Here is a 19,412-nt window from a genome sequence, read left to right as displayed (position 1 = left end):
CTCAATGCATAGAGAGAGTGAGATTGTATAAAGATCAAGGGAACATTGAGATTGTAAGAACTATAAAGGGATAAAGTTAACGTCTCACATAATGAAAATTTGAGAGAGAACTGTAAAGCGAAGGTTCAGGAGAGAGACATAGATAGGACAAGAACAATTTAAGTTTATGCCAGGAAGTATGAAGAATAATACATTGCTTGTTTTGAAATTTGGTATTTATAGATCTTAAAAAGTCATACGACACAAGTCCTAGACAAGAGCTATGGAGATGTCTTTTTCTTTGTGTGTCTCATCATTTAAGGACCAATCATCACGGCCCATTTTACTAGATATGCAGCAGCTCTGAACAGTTCTGTTTTTTCTTTCCACTGCTTTAAATATTTCGCTCAGGACAAGTGTTTTCCTTCCACTTTCCTTTGTATAACCAATCGCTTCAACGCATGTTTTTCATTTTTTAGTGTGTGATTAAAGTAATTCATTTTTCTCTTCTTTATAGTAGTGAGCTTTTCTTTTTTTTTATCTTTCTTAACGTTTCCGTGTTTGTTACGTGGTGTGTTCATGATCTGTTCCATATTCTTCGATAATACCACATCTTTAATAGAAAAGTTTGAAAAATTTTAGTTGCGTCCGTAACTATCCAGGCTTCAACTTTATATAAAAGGGTAGAGAGAATACGTAGTATTCCAAGACCCTAGTTCTAATTTCTATTCACAGTTTTCCATTGCATAATACTGCTTTCATCTTATACAAAGCGCTTCTGGCTATCTCAATAAGTCGTTTTATTTCAAGGCTGTGGTCCCATTGTTCGTTTAGTAATTGTATTCTAGACTGCGTTCCAAGTAATTGTATCTGGATACTTTCTGAAAGCTTTTCCTTTAATGTATTGTTTCGTTTTCAAGCTTGTTCTTGCTGACAATCATGATTTTTGTTTTTTTTTGTGTTCAATTCCATACCTCTCGCAGTACTGCGAGAGGTATGGAATGGCACTGAACACAAAAAAAACAAAACTCATGATTTATGGATATGATGAGAGAGAAATGGGTTCCTGACAAGTACGTAAGGCTCGTAGAGGATATATATAAGGGCGCGTATACCAAAGTAAGGACTTTTTAGCGACAAAAGTTTTCCAGAAGCGGGTGGTTTGCATCAAGGCTCTTAACTGAGTTTAATTCTGTTTAATCTGTTATTGATGTCCTGACAGAGAACGTAAGGGAATGCTCTTTGTTGACGATATCATGTTAGTAGAGGAGAGCAAAGAAATGTTGGTGGTTTGGAGGGAGAAGGGCTGCTGAAAGTTAGCAGGTCAAAAACCGAGTTATGTGGTTGGGAGTAATAGGAATGATTGGAGACATCGAATTGCTTGCATAAAGACTAGAACGAGAAGGAGAATTTAAATACTTTGGTTCTTGTATAACAGAAAATGGGACACTAGATCAAAAAATGGGCTGAAGATACAGGCTGAGCGAATAAGTGGGGTACTCTGTGATCAAAAAATCGGGAAAAGGGTAAAAGGAGAGATATATAGATATATAGATAATCCATAAAAATATCTGATAGCAATGGGCTAAGATATATTTGGTAGCAATCATGGGTAATTCTCTAATGCTATTGCTATTAGGTATTTTTATGGATCGTCAAGAAACAACAGGCAACTTGACCAATTCTTATCTTACATTAATTTAGTCTTTAGTTATAGTAAATTTACAATAGAAACAGAACAGAATGAACCATAAATTTTTCTTTATCATTTTAATTACCAATTTTAAATTCTCCATATTCAAAATAAAGGCCTAAAGCTATCTTTATTAGAATCTATGGAAATTAATAAATTAAAAAATACACACATAATTCTGAATGACCAACTTAAGACAAATACCTCTCCCCTTCTTAAAATTGTCAGCTAAAAACTATAAAATAAGGACGCATTTTAAATGTAAAGTCCATCACTTGAGAAAGGCACTCTGCCGAAACAGCTGTAGAGACAATAAATTATTATAATAAATTTTGAGGAAGTGTTGAAAATAAAAGTTTTCAAAGTTTTTTATATTTAGATGTTTTGTAAGTACTATAAGCTGCTGTAGGGTATAATTCAACAATGAGTTTACAAACATTTTTAGAATGCAGCTTATCGAGTGTCTTGGGAATCATTAAATACCTAATTCAATTAAAACTAAAATTTCAGGCGATGCATTTAGTAATTTAAAATTTCCTTAATTTTGTCGTGTCGCAGCCAGTGAAAGTATAAATTCAACATATTTTCTTAGATCAAAATGATTAAAGCTTATTAAGTATTTAAACTCTGCCTCTTGTAAAATTCAGTTAAATACTCAATATTCTTGTATATTTGTAAATATTGTATTGTATTTAGATATTGTAAACCGACAAATTATATTTCGCATATTATATCATTAAAAGTTAACGCACGAAAGGAGTTTTTATCGTCGAAAATAAAAATAAAACCAAAAAAAGAAAAAAAAAAAGAATACATTTGGTAGATGTTCAACTACCTATTGTATTAGTAAAAAAATAAAATCAGTTGAGATAAACGTGGTGTGATTCTCTCGTATATATTTCAAAAATAGTTTGAATAAAAGTCACGTGCTACAAGCCGGCGACTTTATTTTTACGACATGGAATGTTTTTCTTTGTTCCTCATAATCGAGCAAATTGGGCATAGGATGTGGTTGGTTTAAATTAAATTTTGTAGAAAATTACTACTTACCGTACCGCACGTTTCAGATATTCCTAGTCTGCCGTGGAAACGAGTCAATAAACTCATTAAGAAAACCCACCTGTAACAAAAAATCAAATTAGTTTCAAATTACTCCTGTTCTATTTCTGGGTACGTTGTGAGATGCAATTAGTGGAGCATCAGCACTAGGTGGTGATTTTCGTCAATATTTTTGTTGGACCGCAGAAACACGGTGATTTTTTTAAACCAGCTGTTGATTTATTAAATGAGGTCATTTAGAAATATTTTCATAAATATTTTTCATCAGTTTATTTCCATTGGATAAGCATGAAAAAGTGAAAAAAAAAACAAACATAATACAAACACACTAAAATTGTACCAAAACGGTGATTTCAACGGCAGTGTTTAATGCCAGCAGAAAATAACTACATATTCGTTGAGCAAAGTTAAGAACAAATAAGGTATAAATTCTTATACAGTATGATGCAAATGTATGGAATAAATTCATTATTTCAGAAACAGAAGATTAAAAAAAAATCTTAAAACACGTCAATTTTAATTTTTTAATGATCACCAACTGCTATATATGTGTTGAACATTACGTCATTAGTGTCGGCGTAATGACGTAATCGAAGGTTTTTTTTAAATACAAACCGAGGTCACGTGATAGCTCATGTGAAAGGTCTCCTTATCGCCTTTACAACGATATAATCATTTGAATATTTATTTCTACAGTGTTAATCAAAACTGTTGGTTTATTAATACAATTAACTTACAATAAATGTTTACTTAAATACGATTAAATTACAACAAATGTTCAAATTGACCATCTTTAGCAATATTACAATGTGAAAGATGGGCAATAAATTCTTTCCTAACGTTTTCGATGACTTAAGGTGTTATTTGTGCAATTTCCGTTCTGATGTGCTCCTTTAACTCTTCTACATTATTCGGTCGATTTTGATATACTCTGCTCTTTAAATATACCCACAAAAAAATATCTAACAGAGTCAAATCTGGAGACGTTGGTGGCCATTCGATGTGCTCTATTCTACCTATCCACCTACCTGGAAAAAGGTTATTAAGGTAATTTCGTACCTCAACAGTGTAGTGTGGGGGAGTCCCATCATGCACACACACACGCAGTGATCAACCCTGCCCCTAGGAACATGTGTATACCAATGTAAGAATGGGATCCACATGTCCGAAGATCAAACCGGTCACACCTCGCTAGTCGAAGTGGTACCTATCTGACCCCCAGGCTTTTCCACCACCCCTCCTCATCGTGTGACTTACGTGAGGAGGCTTATGATCTGAAATTTACTTAAGATGCCCTGGGTAATAGGACATCCTCGGTTTTTAGTGAATGTGGTTATGCCACCTAACTGTAGGGGTAGCCACATCTAGGCTTTTCTCCTCATTTACTTTACTGACTCAATTGATTTTACTCTAGCTTTACGTCGGGACTTGAGTCCCTAAAAAAAGAAAAAAGAGCGTGTGTTCCGACCATAGAGCCATCAGCCTGAGCTGATGACTCTATGTCCGGAAAAGAGTGTGTGCTCGGTCACTCAGCCGCCGATTTGGCAAAATAAATTTTGTTCTCCTCGCCGGCTGAGCACCCGAGAGGGGTCCGGCCACCAAGCCCATGCATGCCGCACATGACCTCAGTACTCGGATTTCGCGAGTAGATCTTTCATTTCGATCTGCCTTAAGGGCCTAGTCCGCGGAGCGGTATATAGAAGGCCTGGCGGGCCCCTTCTATATTTGCTATATAAGGTAAATTTACGTTAAACGGTTTAATGAAAAGTATGAATGTATCAATATGAATTTACGTTATTTAATCAGAAAACACTTTTTTTGTTTTTTTTTTTGTTTTTTTTTTTTTTTTTTTTTTTTTTTTTTTTTTTTTTTGTGGACTTCCTTGTGGCGTCGGGACTATAAAATGCCTGGGCAACAATTCTTTCCTTTTTTCCTTAATCCTATTTGTGTGCGTGTATTGGGGTGTGCATTCCCAAGTGTATAATGCTCTCACACACCCCGGTGTATATTGGACTTATAATTACCTAAAAACCTAAAAACCTAAAAAAGAAAAGCGTACCCTCTCGCCAGAGTTTTTTTTTGGTGTGTTTTCTGATTGACTGCATTTCTTTGTTCGTTCTTCTTGCAACCATCTCATTCTTTATTTATTCGTTCGGGTTCTCCCTATATCGAGCTATCTGTTGTTTTGGTCTTCTGTGTACCGTCCTTGTGTTTTCATTGTAGTTAGTCAGCTCTCTTAACATTCTGTTGGGGTGGTTTCTTAGTCCGTTAAAAATTTCATATGCTCTCTCGTCTAGCGTGCGTAGGATTCTTGTTTGTCCTGAGTCTCTATATACATATCTCAAGGGTACGTACCTTGGTATCTTAAGGGCATCTCTGACTATTTGATTTTGAGTAGTCTGTATCTTTTTCCTGTTTGTTTTACAGGTGTGTCCCCACGCAGCGGATGCATATGTTAGGACTGGCAGGATAATACTATTCGCAACCCTGATTTTGGTTTTAAATCGTAGTTTACTTTTCCTTCCAATAAGTGTTGAGAGCTGACTTTTCAACGCTTTGGCTTTGCGTATTTGCTGATTGATGTGCTCAGTGAACGTTAGCTTCTTATCTAGATGTACCCCTAGGTATTTAGCCTGGTTGGTCCAGTCTACTGGGGTGTTTTCGATTGTAATTTCGCGATTTGGTACACTTCTTCTGTGACTAAACATTACAGCCTGTGTTTTATCTGGATTTAGGGCTATTTTCCATTTTATGCACCATCTTTGGAATCTGTTTAGTGCTCTTTGCAGATGATTAGCTGCATGATCCGGGTTTCTCCAGCTAACAGCTATTGCTGTGTCGTCAGCGTAAAGACTCAACAGAGAGCCTGGCTCTTTTGGCGTGTCGGCCGTATAGATGGTGTACAGGTACGGCGACAGCACCGCTCCCTGAGGCACACCCGCCTCCAGGGTCCCGACTTCGGATAGGGTTGCCCCTATTCGAACTCTGAACCTTCTGTTGGCAAGATATGATGCAAGGAGGCATGTCATCGCCTCACTGTAACCAAATTCATTCATTTTATAGATGAGTCCATGGTGCCAGACTCTGTCGAAGGCTTTGCTGACGTCCAGAAAAGCTGTAGCTGTGTACATTTTTTCATTAAATCCTTTGGTGATGAATTCTGTAAGTCGTAGTACCTGTAATTCACAGGAGTGTTCGCTTCTGAACCCGAATTGAGCCTCTGGTATGGTTCCTAGCATTTGTGATTCTTCATTGAGTCTTTTTAGTATAACTCTTTCCGCTATCTTGCTTATAGATGATAATAAGCTAATAGGTCTGTAATTTTGCGGAAATGTGCCGTTTTTACCAGGTTTTGCAATCATTATTACGTGTGCCTCTTTCCACCTATCTGGGAAATATCGTAGTTTTAGCATGTTGTTTATTATGTTAGTGATATAAACAATAGCTTTTGTTGGTAGATTTTTCAGCGCCCTATTTGTGATGTTGTCGAGTCCTGGGGCTTTTTTGGCATTTGTCATTTTTATAAGTTCCTTTATTTCTTCGGGAGATGTATGTGTAATACCTATTCTGCCCTTTTTCCTTCTAAGTCTTCTCGCTGTTCTTTCTACCTCTTCTTCAAAGTCTATGTCATCGTCGGGGTCTTCGTTGTTTCTACACGCCCTTTCTAGTTCGTCCTTCATGACTTCGGCTTTGTCGATTTCCGTATGGACAATCCCGTTTACTCCGTGTAGGGGAGGTATGGGTTTCTTGTCCTTTCGAAGGATTTTAGATAACTTCCAGAAGGCGGATTTGTTAGGATTTAGCTCATCGATATAGGAGTCCCAGCTTTCATTTCTATGATTTTGAAGTTGTTTTTTCACTTCCCTGTCTAGCTCATTTGCAATCCTTTTGTCTTCTACCATTCTTGTGCGGTAGGCTCTTCTTCTTTTCCGGTTTTTCTCTTTGATTAGGTTTTGAAGTTCTATACTTATATCCCTGAATCTTCCTTTTTGTCTTGTGATTGTTTCGGTTTTGGAGCTGGCATCGATAGCATTGTTTATTGCTTGTTCTAGTTTTATTACACTGTCTTCTAGTTCTGTAATATTATTAATTGTTGGGATGTTACCGATGTTCTCGCTCACAATTCTTCTAAAGTTTGGCCAACTTGTTTTCTTTCTGTTGTGGGGCTGCAAATAGTTCAATTCTGTTGCGCCCAGGGTCAGGACGATTAGGTTATGTGTCGAATCGCCTTCATTTAGAGAGTGTATCTCGTATTGTTGACCCACGTTGTGTAGGATTGCAATGTCGAGATATGTAGGGAGTTCTCCGTGGAAACATGTCGGTTCTGTTGGTCCGATGACATATGTGTTCGGTCTGTTCTCGAGATGGTTGCAGAGATATCTTCCGTTTCGGTTGGTCGTCCTGTCAAACCAATTGGGAGATCTAGCATTTAGGTCTCCAATAATTATAGTTGGCTCTTCTGAGTTCAGTATTAGGCTCAAATCTTCGTTGAAAATCGGATCATGTGGTCTAACGTAAGCTGACACTATTTTTAGTGTTTCGTTGTTGGCCTTAAGTCGAATAATTGTGGCTTCCATTGTCACCAGTCCGTCTGGTGTTGGGATGTGCTCGTGTTCGAGTCCCCTTTTGACTAATATAGCTGTTCCTCCTGATAATGCTCTATGATCCGTTCTATAGATATCGTAGCCTGGAAATTTTGTTTTTTTCCTTTCCACTAGTTTGGTTTCTTGAAGGGCTACGATATCGAGCTCTAATCTGTTTATTATTTCATCCAGAAGGTTGATTTTTTTGAATATTCCGCCGGAATTCCATGACCCAATGCGTAGATCTTCGTTTTGGTTTGCTAACATTTTCGGACGGCTTCTCCAAATGCAGTCATCATTTTTGTTGCTTTGTCCATCATGGACATCATTTCCATCATTTTGTTATTATACTCTGTATGGAAGTTTGCGATGAGGGTAGCTGCGTCCTGTACCGACACTTCTTGTGGTTGTGCTGGAGATTCTGAGGTGGTTTCAGCGGATTTTTTCGCTGCCTGTGCGTAGCTGACTCCTTTGTTGATTGGAGCGCTGTTTATGGGTCTTCCTACCGGTCTTGTTGGGGCAGGTGTTTTCTTTTTGGGGGCCTTAGAGCATCCTCTATAATTTGCTGTGTGCGCTTCACCACAGTTTGCACATTTGGGGTCGGTTTCCCGGCTTTTCTCACAGTCGTTACTGATGTGGTTTTCTCCGCATTTTACACATCTGGATCCGCAATGGCAAGCCTTTGAGCTGTGATAGAACCCTTGACAGTTATAACACTGTAGGGTGTCTTTTGTGATTTTGAATTCATCCTCCACATAGATGCGCATGTAGCATATATCAGATATTTTTTTAATTTTTGCAACGTCTTCCTCTTTGAGGGTGACGATAAAATGTGGCAGTACTTTTTTATCAGCTTTTTTGGAGATCATATTGATCACCCTTGTTGCTTCTATTCCTTTATTGTATAGTTCGTCTTTAATTGCTACTGTGCTAGTAGTAGCAGATAGCCCTTTTATAATGACTCTTTTTAGTTTATCGCTATCTATGGGATATGCGATGAATTCTACTTTTAAACTGTGTTCTTCTAGGATGTGTACCATTCCTAGGTAATCTTTTCTGGTTTTTGTGTTAATAACAATCGATCTGCCTGATCGTGCAAACTTATTGACTGATATTATGCCTTGGTTGGCTGCTCTCTGCAGGATTTTTTGGTGTTCTCCTACAGTTTTTAGGATTATCGCCGGTGGTTTCGGCTCTTTTACTATAGGCTCCTCGCTTGTTTGCGGTGAGTCTTTTGGTACGTCGTTTTCTTTTTCAACTTGGCTATTTTTGCTCAAGTTATTTTGGGCAGTTTTCTTTTTCTGGCTTCTTTCATGAGCCTCTTTCGCAGCCCTGTTAAATTCGATTTCTTTCCGCTGATTTATTATCTGCGTCTGCTTTTCGGCGACGCTTATTTTTGTTTTCACACTACTGTCTGATTTCTCAGTAGTGGTGCCTGTCTTTTTTCCTTTTTTGTTTTGGACTTGTGTCCAACCTGCAGGTTCTTTGGTTGTTATGATTCTTTCCGGCTCTTTAGGCTTGCCTTTGCTACCGGATGGCTTTACGGGGGGAGGTGAACCGATTCCTAGTTCCACTAGCTTTACAACGTCATTATCGAGGGAGGCTTTCCACGGGTCGATTTCCATTATTGACTCTTCTTTCTCCTTGGCTGCTGTTAATGCCATTATATGTTGTACAAGTTTTTGTATCTCCTTGTCCTTTTCTTTGTTTTCGTTTCTCAGCTCAGTCATCTGAGCGAGAAGGTCTTGGATTTGTTTATTTGCCTTTTCCTCGCGGATACGGCTTTCTTCTTTAAGGGATTTGATCTGTTCCGTCAGTACATTGACCGATCTTAAAAGCTCATTGGCCTTTTCCCTTTCCGCCATTTCTCTGGCCTTTTTCTTTACTTCTTCGTCTTCCGAAGAGTCTTCTTTGGGCCTTAGCCTTTTCATTTTCTTGCCGATTTCGGGCTCGGCTTCATTTTTGGAGACGTTGTCCACGGCGGGTTGTGTCTCTACTACAGTTGGGGGTGGGGCTTCGCGCGATTCTGCAGCTGGGCTCGGCTCTTCGTCGATGGCGTCCATCGTATTGATATCGTCATCGGTGTCGATTTCGCTTTTTTCTTCCTCTGACTCGGGCAGATAGGAGTCATCGTCAGATATTACGATTTCTATGTCGTCGATCGCGGGATTAGTCGATTTAATAAATTTATTATATAGCTCGATCGAGCTGTCAACAGAGGGGTTTGATGATTCGGCTAAATCATTCTCTTCTTCTTCTTGTGTTGTCACCTGCGTGACAACACTTTCTGGGGGGGGAATATCACTCATATTGCCGTAAGGCAGTGAACAAATAGTTCATAAGATATAAGAAAATTCTACTTAGACGACTCTGTTTTTTTTCCACCGACTGACCGCTGTCAGTACGGCTTACTGGGTGCCGTCCCAGGTACCTCGCGGTAGTTCACTCCCTGTATTCACAGTGAGGGATCCTCTTCCTGTTTCTCACACCTCAGGAGCAGGGGCCGTTTCTGTCCGACCTTGTCAAATGTCAAGGCCTTACAGTGTCATCCCTGACGACACACTGAGGTGATCCCGAATTCTTCGCAAACGCGAAGCTATTATAGCCTCCGCGAGGAGCCTATAAAAACAGCTCCTCGACGGTTTAACTAGTAACAACCTCGCATCCGCTTTTCGCCAATATGTAGGACAAGTGCCTATGCCACACTCGGTGTCTTACCCACCGGGAGCTGAAAAGCTCCGTTGACAATAGGTCAGTCGCCCCCACCTAAGCACGCTTCTCTCTCACGTCCGTACTGTTCGGCTGCTAGAGTCGAACTCAGTCCCATCATGTTGGTACTACAAATCATTTTTATTTGGAAATAGCTGATTCAGCTGTGGCAACAGATAATCCTGAAGGAATTCTAGATAACGAGAAGCAGTTAAGTTTTCCTTAAAAAAATAAGGCCCAACAATTTGATTATTTATAATGCCGGTCCAAACATTCACCTTCTCGGGATATTGTGACCTGTACTCTTTCATCCAATGTGGATTTTCACTTGCCCAGTATCGATATGTCTGGCGATTTATGTGACCGTTCAGCATAAAAGACGCTTCATCAGAAAAAAATAGTTTTGGTTTTGACTTGGTGATGTTCTTCAGTTCCTTTTCGCGCAGTACTATGTATTGTTTTAATATATAGTACTGCGCAAAATTTAATTTAAGAGAGTGGTATGGGTGCAGTTCAATACAGTTGTTCAGAGCTGCAGCTAACAATCTAAAGATTGCTGTGATGGTAGCCAACCTCCGATAGGAGACGGTACTGCAAGAAGAATATATTGTTTCTTTTCATATGTTAGTGGTATTTAACAGATTCTTCAACTAAACTAATTATGTCCAATTTTGGAACTGATGTGTATGTAACTGCACAATTCAGACCGTTTGAGAGCACAAGGTTATCTGTTGCTTTAGCTTTGTGTAGGATGCTGTTCAATCTTCTGCTTAAATAGAATGGCCTTCTTAAGAATCTTAAGACCTTCGAGAATGTTATTGTCGTGGCAACGTCTTAAAAATTTAATGGATATCGATACATGAGCTAATTTCTTGTAAAGTGAGTCTAAGTTTCTATAATGTCTGGTAACACTTCGCCCATACCTGTTGTTTAATAAGGTTCTAAAACTGTTTTCTTGTAGCATGTCTAAGATAATTATTATGTTTGTATGGGATTAAGCCATAATTGATTATAATTAAATTTTGACTAACTAAAATTTGATCCCACTTTTTTTTTAAATCATAAGCTATCGAGAACAATAATTACTATACAGATTTTCTCGTTTTAGTCATTTAAACAGCCGTAGTTTGCAATGTTTATTTATTAAATTAATTTTCATTAACTATCGGTGAATTTCCTCCACATTGCTATCGTTGTTTTGTTGTTAAACTTTTGTATTTTGTGTCCCAATTTATGAATAAATACCCGTATTTAATTTGGTCAACTCGATCGTAAATGCATTGATAAACATATTATGTAAATCATTTTTTTGTTCTAAATTATATATAAATAACGACATAATATTTATTTGACGAAATACATAAATGCATATCAATTTTTATTATACGAAATTTATTCAGTTGCATGATGTCAATATAGTAGCCGAATCGTAGGTAATTGTGATCATCCAACCAACTGAACGCCATGATAAATGACCTTAATTTTTATTTCAAATGACCGGAACTGAATTATTGTTCATTAAAACATTTTTAATGTTGGTACTTGAATCGTTTATAAAGTTCGATATTGTACAGTATGCTCTTGCCTTAATAACAAAATAGACCTCATATGTATAATAAACAAAAGGTAAAAAAATTCAGTACTAGCACACACATATATATATATATATATATATATATATATATATATATATATATATATATATATATATATATATATATATATATATATATATATATATATATATATATATATATAATTCTTTGGTAGGTAACTTTCGGGAAAGCGTAAGTCAAGGATCTGCTAGAGATGGTATAAGCCAGTTTGGTGTAGAACTTTATTCTAAATGTGAAATTTTCGGTGATAGGCTGTCACCTTCATCAGCACCTAAATGGACATACTTATTTAGTACAAATGGTGGAAGTTAACATTTAAAATCCTACATTGAAAATGTTCAGTTGGTCCTAATAAATATGTTAAAATTGTTAAAAAATACATTTAAAATTTTCAATACAAACATTACAACACAAAAGGGTATTTTTACAAATACAACACAAAAACATCTAAAACCAAACAAAAACCGGATCTTCATGTTTAAGGTAGAAAAGAAGAGGTAGAGAGTACGGTAGAAAAAAAGTTCTTTTTTGATGACAATGTTTCTGATTTCTGTCAATACCTAGATGTCATATGTAACAAGGTTAACAATCAACATCTAGGTATTGGCAGAAATCAGAAACATTGTCATCAAAAAAGAAGAAAAATTCAAAATTCAATATATATATATATATATATATATATATATATATAAGAAAAATGTTAATGCGAGTTAATAGTAAAATAAAGGTAAAAGATATCGGCATAGCTCGCAACAAAGAAAAATAAAACGGATGTGGCCGTCCAATCGGACTGCCGGTAGAAGTTATACTTCTATACACGCGTTCGCCGTTACAAATTTATATGGGAGTCAATTTGCACAATTATTACATATGTAATGCTATAGGTAAGAGAGAGCAGAAAGAGAAACAGAATTAGGTATATAGGTATATGGTGCCTCGTTTGCTGTATATAAACAACATTTTACCTGTAATAGGAGTATAATAAATAAAGGATTGAATTATTATTTTGATAAAAAGTAATGGAAATAAAATACCATTATTACTAATGTGCAGCTACATTGTGCAGCTATGGGGTCTTGGACAAAGAAGTGATAAATCAAGTACAAAAAGCAAACAGACTGACAAGATGAATTAATACCATTATATGGCAAAACAGACACATTATAACACTGAGATAAAGTCAAGAATTTATAAAGTCAGTGTAAGACCAATAATGACATATTCCTCAGAAACAAGACCCGACACAGCCACAATACAAAGGCTACTGGAAACGGCAGAGATGAGAGTGAAAGTACTGAGAAGAAATACAGGAAATAAGCTGAGAGATCGAAAAAGAAGCGAAGACATTAAAAGAAAATGTACGTACAGTGTATAAGCGAATAGACAATAAATAGAAAAAAATTAAATGGAAGAACCCCATAAGTAGAATGGGGGAGACCCGCGTCGTCAAAATAGCAAGAGGTAAGTCACCAGAAGTATCGGACAGCCGGGCAGAAGAGGGATTGACAACCTTCTATATATGTATTAATTCGCCAATGAACAAGCAGAATTGCTTATAAAGAATAAGAATAAGAAATTCAATAGGGTTGGACCTTGGTCCACGCTATATATCAAGTATCAAGTTTTTAGAATTTTTCCTTTATAGTTATAGCACCTAAAGGCAGAAAAACAGACAGACAATAACTAAAATAAATAAATAAATAAATATTAAATAAATATTAAAATGTTGTTCTGAAGCTATTTTCTTGTGGCATTTTAAATTAATTTATATTTAAATGGAAATAAGCCACAATTAAAGGTTAAAATACGTTTATTGACGTTTCAATTTCCACTTCGGAAAACGATTTCCGAAGTGGAAATTGAAACGTCAATAAACGTATTTTAACCTTTAATTGTGGCTTATTCCCATTTAAATATAAATAAATATTAAAATGATCAAAAATTTTAGTATATAGTTTGATCTCATAAATTGTGGAGATAATTACAACATATTCAACATATATTCTAGCGAAAATGCTAACGTGGAAAAAAATACTGAATAACCCAAACAACTCTTTTCTGAACCTTAAAACTTGAATTACTAAATTTTAGGTAACTGAACTAAGCATCAGTTTTATTAATAGCGTCTTGGCGCCATTTTGTAAGATACGTTTAAATGGGACAATGGAGAAATTAATATATTATTTGAAAACACTGGTATAAATCATTAGGTCTCTTGATTTTTTTGATTCTTTGTGGCACCGTTTCAAAATCCCCACTAAATTGTGAAAATCTTATTAAATTAACTCTTGGTGAAAGAATAGTGACATTATCCATCTGTCTTCCCAGATGGATAACGTCACTAGTATCATATATATGCCAAAAAATCTTTAAAAATAAAATCGACTTTTTTGAGATTTATATCCATACATATAAACATAATATACATAAAATTATATTTTTCCCTTTCATCTCTACGCCGAGGACTACTATAATATTATGTTCTAAATATTCAATGATAAATAAAATAGTTTGGAAAATTCAATAATGTATAAAATTATCGAAACAATATTAAAAAAGATATTATGATTTTTCCATTCTTTGATTTTTAAAACCAAAGTTACAAAAATCAGAACATAATAATTAAAAAAATATATTCCCTCATTGGGATCGAACTCGAGACGTCGCGACTTCTGGTTCTAAATACCGCGCTTCAACTCATTCGACCAGTAACCTTAAATATTAAGGTGGCAAATAATCAATGTCATTATTTGAAAAGAACATTATTAAGATGCCAATTTTTTGGTTGTATTTTGTGTTTGTGTTTGTTTATTTATTGTATTCCAAAAATGGAAAGGTTATTATGAATCATCGAAGTTCCAGGAAGAATGTTTATTTGTAAAAGACTTTGGCCAAATGTATATATCTACCGAATTAATTTGAAATAATAATAATAATAATAATAAATATTAAATATATACAAAAGGAACATTTTTATTCTCGAGAGAGAAAAAGAGAAACAATATATCGTCTGTCTATCTCTTACCTATATCTTACATATGTAATGATTTTGCCGATTCACCCCCGTACAAATTTCCAACGTCGAACGCGCGTATAGAAGTAGGTATAACTTCAAAAAATATAATAAAATATGTGTATAAGATGGAAGGCAACCGTATATACGTATTTATGACTATTGGTCGTCTTCAGTACAGTGCAGCCAACTTAGAAAAGGAGCATAAATTGGGAAAGGATCACTACAGGAGTGGATTGGATGACTTGAGTGGATAAGCGCATTTAGCTTTTTTTTTGGATAAGTACTTTTATTAGAAATTACTTAAAACAGTTTGTTTCGTTTGTGTTTACGTTATTATAATAATAAAAGTTTAAACAGACTTAAAAATAAGTTTTTATTTTAAAAATACAAGTGCTCGGTTTTTCGTGCCGGTGAGTTTAGAAAAATATCAAAAAATTGACCCCCAAGGTCCTGTCTGAAAAATAAATAGAAAGTTATATTTTATCCCACAAAAGATATCACGTATCACTCTGTATAGTCGGTTCAATATTGTATGAATGTAATTAAACCGCATGGAGCTCTGTTGGTGTAGTCACCGCAGAAATTTATTGTCTGGATACGTTTACTACGTAATTTAGTTTTTTACTGTCCAATAAATGTGAAAATTATTCAGTGTTCTCGCTTAAAAAAACTAAATAAAACAACAAATTTATTTTTGTGCTTTGTCTTTTTTTTCAATTTTGGCAGGCGTATTATTAACACATAAGCTTCTTGTAGAGTAATTATTTGATAGGTTTGCAGTGAATTATTATGAAAATCTTATGCATTCTTCAATAGGAAGATTTTATAAGCATTGTCTGAGTATCTGGATGGTGAATGGAAAGTAAAAACAAATGGACCATACTGATACTGCCTACTTGCGGATTTTGGATTTTTTAATATTTTGAAGGATAAATAGTTTTTATTTACATACTGTTACTGTCACTGCCAAATCTTTAAATTTGTCAGATAACTTATTCTGTTCAACCTCGAAAAATGGCTCCACATGCTAGCAAAGAACTAAAAACAAGAATTGTAACAACAGTTTCTAATATTAATAAAATATAGAGAGAACAATAAAGTCTCTAGAGAAAGCAAGGTTCTGGAAGACCAAAAATGTCTACCGCTCATGAAGATCGTACGCTTTTGGAGAGTTTAGAAGAGAATCCTTTTGAAGATGCGAAAACTGCAAGAATCATGTCACAGTTTCTGGGAAGAAAGACAACAACTTGACGCATAATTAAAGCATCGCGTTTTAGGTACCGAACTGCAGCAAAAAACAAGCTCTTACACCACAACAGAAGTAGTCAAGACTTATATTTGCTTTAAACCATCAGCTACAAAATCAAGATTTTTGAGAGAGGGTAATATTTACAAATAAAAAATTTTTTCAATCTTCTGAAAAGGGCAAAATTGGGGTGTATAGTCCAGATAATAATAGATTTAATCATCTATATGTTAATAGATATTGAGCAGCTGGTCATTTTAGCGCCAATGTATGGGAATGAATTTCATCTAAAGGAATAGGAATGGTATAGCCTATTGATAGCAGGTTTGTTGGGCAGACTTATCTAAAGATTCTTAAAAACATTATGTTTCCCAGTATAGAACAGTTGTAACCAGAAAATAATTTTATTCTCCAACAAGATAATTGTCCTGTTCACACTGCAAATATAATAAACCAGTGGCTCCAGAATAACAACATCGAAACCTCTTCATGGCCCAGCTACAGTCCAGATTTAAACCCAATCGAGAATGTCTGGGGGTTATTAAAAAACAGTTTTATCGGCGTAATTTTACACCTCAAAATGCTGAAGAGGTATGGCATGGTATGCAACAGGTTTGGGAAGAGCTCTTTGAAGAAGACAATTTCATAGATCCTTTCACGCAGATGGATCAAATACTACAAGCTGTTATCAATGTTAATGGAGATATTACAAAATATTAATATTATTCTGAAGCTATTTTCTTGTAAAGTAATGGTAAAGTAATTACTATTTAAATGGGAATAAGCCACAATTAAAGGTTAAAGTTTATTTCTTTATAATTATAAGTACTTATATTATAAGTACGTTTCAATTTCCACTTCAGAAATCGATCGCAAAATTACAAATATTACAAACATTAGTAAATTAAACAAATTTTATTTATTTTTTGTTACTTGGTGAAAAATTCTTCTAATAATTTAATTTTTTATCTGACTCATATATATTGACAATTCACATACATTATACATTTTAAAGTAGACGACTAGTACATTGGCAATGATATTGCCAATATTGTTGAGTTGCGTTCCTGGGACGATTTTACTTATAAGATAATTCATTCGATTACATGAAATCAACTTTAACTTGAGAATATCCATCAGAAAAAAATCATAGCATGTAATTCGTCTTTAAAAGGACACACACATGCCATGATAACAGTAAAATTCTCCTGTTAGTGATTCCATAGTAAATTATGAGAGAAAAACCAGGAAAAAACCTCATAATACTATCCCGACATGATAAGTATTTGGTGGTGCATTTAGTTTACTTTCAATAAACACCAAATTCTGATTTTATATGTTTGTTATTTAAAAAACATAAATGATGTATCCTCTATATGACTTACCAATACTGGTATTTTCCTCTTAATAACTTCCTCTTTCAATATGGGTAACCAGATCCTACTACATTCTGCCGAGGAATTTGCGACACAATTGGTCTCATTTAGCATAATTAGAGCCGCTCCTTTGATGTTTCTCTTTTGAACGTCCTTGTCTTTTAGGACTATATTTGAATCATTCCATTGAACCCATCTTCCAGACCCTCGCTTTCTTTCGAGAGTGTCTCGTTCCCTCCATTTTTTATTAATAGAAAAACTGTGGTTCTGCTTATGTTAAAAAGTTTTGCTGCCTCTGATAGTGGCCAGTTATCTTTTAATTTGGTTACAATTCTTGCTTGAATATATTTCATTTGCCATTTGTTTTATTCCTTAATAATTATAAAAATAATAACAACAACCCTATTTTGTGTAAAAACTATCATTTATATACTCAAATATATATTCAAAATATTATCAAAATTTAGACCTTAATAATTATTTTATAGTCTTATTAAAATTTATGAAATAACATATGTAATCAATTGTTTGTTGTTTGTTTGTTTATTTTACTATTTGTCTGCCATAATGAATATAATATAATCTCAGACTAACAAATACACTGCTCAAAATGATCAAATCTTACTAAGGGTCGTATCAGTTTTTTAGGAACCAGTTATACATTGTTAAGATCAGTACTTTTAAAAGTTTTAAATATGTTGTCATGTTACTTATGTTTATTGCTACAATTTCTTTGTATTATTTTTCGTATAAAATAGTATTAATTTTATCACTGATCAAGAAAAGTGACTTTGAATTTAGAGATTGAAATTTGTCAAAAGCCACATATATTGCACACATAATCAACACATGCCATATTGTAAGGAAGTTCCGGAAGACAAACAGGTCATATTGTATACTGACATATCGTTCATTATGCATATAAACAATAGGATTTAGATCTGCGACTCCCCATATTGTTTCATTGTTTCATCACAGGTTACGGAGATGATGGAGGAGTAACAACAATAATGCGTTTGCCGTTACAAACATTGCATTCGAATCGACAAATTTAGTCTTTAAATTTATCAGTTAAACGTAAAGTCTATCTTAATTAAGCAGCTACTTATTTAGATAAAATTAATTAATTAACAACTGACAAAATTTACCATAAATCTTTAGCATAAACCATAAACTGAAATTATAACGCATTAATTGTAAAAACACTATTTAATTAATTTTTAATACAATTTTTGGCGTGATATATTATATGGCCTATTTAATAAAAAATGCTACATAATATTAAAGTTAAAGCTTATTTATTAGTAGTTTGGGTTAAAAATTGTTGTTCTACGACTTTGTTTATTTTCGACCTTTTTCCAGAAAGTAATTTAAAAAAAATCTGTCAGCATCGCAATTGAATCGCGTATTTGATAAAACCCACATGTCAAAAAATTAAAATTTTGAGAAAAGTTTAAAAAAAAATTTTAATGTTTTTATTTTTTCCTACGATAAACCTCTCATAAACTTTTTAATACTCAACATATTTTTTGCACTTATTGGAACTTTTGTATTGGGGTATGCAACTACTTCGGGAAAGGATGTGACAACAGTAGATGTTCCTAACCTAAATTTTTGCTTTATTAGGCCATCAATAAAATCACGAGCAGACGCAACACCTTGCTGTAGCTAATATGAATAAAATTAGAAATGAGAAAAGAAAATTTATATTCCTTTCTAACACCTCTTCCGTAAAATGCTGTAGACAAAGAATTTTTTTTGTGTAATAAATGGGCCACCATTTTTTGTAATCTTTGATCAACGTATTCTCTTCATCCATAACGTATACCCAAAATTTGTTTTTTGTGCTTAAACTGACAGTCAATGAAACATAATCTTTTACTAGAATAAGATGGTTATTTTTATTAAGTTTTTTTTACCATAGCAAAATCCCTGCCACATGGCATAAAAAAATGTCCCCTTATAGGGAAATACTGGTTCATACTTTAAAATTGTCCGAGATCTGTAAGAGCTAAGCATATTCTACCAAACTGTGTGGTTCTTATTGTTACCACCACATCCATCAGAAAAAATATGGAAATGTTTAACGTTTGGTGGAACTTCTCTGTTTATAAAATCCTTAATAAAGGAGCAAA

General features: G+C 34.6%; 1 long non-coding RNA gene across 1 annotated transcript in view; it reads right to left on the bottom strand.

Moving 5' to 3' along the window:
* Positions 1-19,412, bottom strand: part of LOC140446996 (uncharacterized) — a 542,844-nt gene that overhangs the window by 189,957 nt on the left and 333,475 nt on the right. Inside the window, exon 2 of the long non-coding RNA XR_011951550.1 lies at positions 2,723-2,792. This is a non-coding gene — a long non-coding RNA (uncharacterized lncRNA). The remainder of the gene's footprint in view (positions 1-2,722; positions 2,793-19,412) is intronic.

This window comes from Diabrotica undecimpunctata, chromosome 7 (assembly GCF_040954645.1).
Source record: "Diabrotica undecimpunctata isolate CICGRU chromosome 7, icDiaUnde3, whole genome shotgun sequence".
Classification (NCBI taxonomy): domain Eukaryota; kingdom Metazoa; phylum Arthropoda; class Insecta; order Coleoptera; family Chrysomelidae; genus Diabrotica; species Diabrotica undecimpunctata.
Note: the sequence above shows the minus strand (reverse complement) of the source record. Positions and strands in the feature narration are given on the sequence as shown.